The following is a 3118-nucleotide window of genomic DNA, read 5'->3' as shown; positions in this document are numbered from 1 at the left end:
GCAATGAATGCTTAAACTACCACACAATTGCACTTATCACACACGATAGTAAAGTAATGCTCAAAATTATCCAAGCCAGGCTTCAGCAATACATGAACCATGAACTTCCAGATGTTCTACCTGTTTTTTTTTTTAAAGACAGAGGAACCAGAGATCACATTGCCAACATCCGATGGATCATCAAAAAAAACAAGAGAGTCCAGAAATACACCGACTTCTGCTTTATTGACTATGTCAAAGCCTTTGATTGTGTGGATCACAATAAACTGAGAAAGATTTTGAAATTGACGGGAATACCAGACCACCTTACTTGCCTTTGGTGAAACCTATATGCAGGTCAGGAAGCAACAGTTAGAACTGGGCATGGAACAACACCCTGGTTTCAAATATTAAAAGGAGGACATCAAGGCTGTATATGGTCACCATGCTTATTTAACTAGTATTCAGAGTACATCATGGGAAAAACTGGGCTGAAAGAGGCACAAGCTGGACTTCAGATTACTTGGAGAAATATCAATAATCTCAGATATGCATATGACACCGACCTTATTGCAGAGAGTGAAGAAATAAAAAGCCTCTTGATGAAAGTGAAGAAGGAGAGTGAAAAAGTTGGCTTAAAGATCAACATTCTGAAATTGAAGACCAAGGCATCTGGTCCCATCATTTCATGGGAAATAGTTGGGAGAACAATTGAAAGATTGTCTGACTTTATTTTTTTGGGCTCCAAAACCACTGCATGAATTACAAGAGAGTTACATCTTGAAAGGAAAGTTTAGCCCAATTTAGATAGCATATTAAAAATCAGTGATATTACATTGCCAACAAAGTCTGTCTAGTCAAGGCTTGGGTTTTTTTCCAGTGGTCATGTATGAATGTGAGAGATGGACTGTGAAGAAAGCTGAGTGCTAAAGAATTGATGCTTTTGAACTGTGGTGTTGGAGACGACTCTTGAGAGTCCCTTGGACTGCAAGGAAATCAAAACAGTCAATCCTGATTGAAATCAGCCGTGAATATTCATTGGAAGTACTTTTGCTCAAGCTGAAATTCTGATACTTTGGCCACCTGATGCAGAGAACTGACTATAGGAAAAGACCCTGATGCTTGGAAAGCTTGAGGACAGAAGGGCCTAGTAGAGGATGAGATCGTCAGATGGTGCAACTAACTTGATGCACATGAGTTTGAGCAAACTCTGGGAGTTAGTGATGGACAGTGAGGCCTAGCGTGCTGCATAATAAGGAACATAACATTCCTTATTATGTTGCAGAGAGTTACTATGACTGAGCAACTGAACAACAGCAGAATAATACATTTCAATAAGAAGTGAAGACGCAACTTTCAAGAAGATGCTCAGAGGAAAATAGAGCAAAAATATCAATACACTTCTCATACAGCCATTTTTACTGCTATTGAAACAAGTTTTTCCATATTTAAATATGGCTTTCCTGAAGTATGTGAATTCTAACTTGTTTTTTCACCTCAGAGAGGTGTGTTGATGAAGTCACGATGCACAGAGACATGGCAGTTCTCAGAGATTCCCTTAATAAAATCATGATGTCCTTAAAGAGCTAGGGGTATTTTTCCATGGGAATGAAATATTTTGATGAGGAACTCTTTAATACTTTAGAAAATGTTAATTACTATAATCAAACTTGTTTGGAATATTTGTAGTCTTTCCTTCGGTATCAGAAGATGCTACAGCCCTAACAATCATGCAGAGTTTTCCAACCAAACCCTGAAACAGAACAGTTCACCAAATTCTAAAAGCACATTAGAAAAGTGTTAATTTGCTATTAAAATCAGTGAGGATTATACCCAAATTAAAGAATGGCAAAAAACAGATTGAAGAACATCACTAGAGCCTGCTAAAAGAAATGCAATATGGGGTTAATGGTATGAAATGTTAGAGTAGATGAAACTTGAATTATATTAATGGAACATATATTAAAAGTTTCTTAGTGTGTGGGCAGAATGAGAAGTCTTCTCAGAAACTATAACAAACAAAACAAATCTGCACATTCTTTAGAAAATCCAAATGGCTTCAGAATGACATATAAAGGTGCAGGAGAGAGAGCTAACAGCTTAAGTAGATGTATGTATACTCGAATTATTTGAGCAACATGATGTTCCATAGGCTTTTAGGCATTCACACCACAAATTTGAACTCTGATGGTTGGGACGCCCTTATCTCTCATCCTGGTGAACTATTGACAGAATATTTTTATTCTGTGATAAATTTGTTCCAATCAGTATTGTTCTATCATGTTTTTAAAAATAAGTATTTTTGTGCTTTCAACATTCAATGTACATTTGCTTGTTGCTACATATATGTAACTACACTTCTATGTTAAACTTTTTTTTAAGATTTATTTATTTTATTATTTTATAAATTGCATTTATATTGGCGGGGCCCAGTAGTCATGGATATTCAAGGGCTTTCTCTAGCGGAGGCAAGAGGTATGGTGCACTTCAATATGGTGCATAGCCTTCCCATTGTGAGGGTTTCTTTTGTTGCAGAACACTGGCTCTAGTTGTGGCCCATGAGCTTAGTTACACTTCAGCATGTGGGATCTTCCCAGACAAGGATCACTGGAAATCTGATTATTAATCAATGGATCACAAGGGTAGTTCTGAACAAACACACACTATACAGGCTAGAAGTTTGATACAGTACATATGAAAGCCAAGAAGTACTTTTTAAGTAGATACTGTGCTGCTTTGGGGCATTCATCTGGTGGCTCAGTGGTAAAAATCCACCTCCCAGTGTAGATGACCCAGGGTTGAGAAATCCCTGAGTTGGGAAGACAGATCTTCTGGAAGAGAGAAGGGAAACCAACCTCAGTATTTTTGCCTGGGAAATCGCACGGGCAGAGGAGCCTGGTGATCTACAGTCCATGGAGATGAAAAAGAAAAGGGAATCAGTTAGGAACTGATCATGACTACCACCATCATGTTGTTTTGGCAGAGAAAGTAGATAGTTTGTTTAAATGGCCTTTGCCTGGAATATCTGAAAAGTAGTCAGTAATTTTGATTATTAAAACTATGCATAAATAAAAGGCATTTTTATTTTATTGTGTGTAAAAATCCTTTACAATACTGAGTGCAAATTTTTATAATGTAT

This window comes from Ovis canadensis, chromosome Y (genome assembly GCF_042477335.2).
Source record: "Ovis canadensis isolate MfBH-ARS-UI-01 breed Bighorn chromosome Y, ARS-UI_OviCan_v2, whole genome shotgun sequence".
In the NCBI taxonomy this organism is placed as follows: Eukaryota; Metazoa; Chordata; class Mammalia; order Artiodactyla; family Bovidae; genus Ovis; species Ovis canadensis.
Note: the sequence above shows the minus strand (reverse complement) of the source record.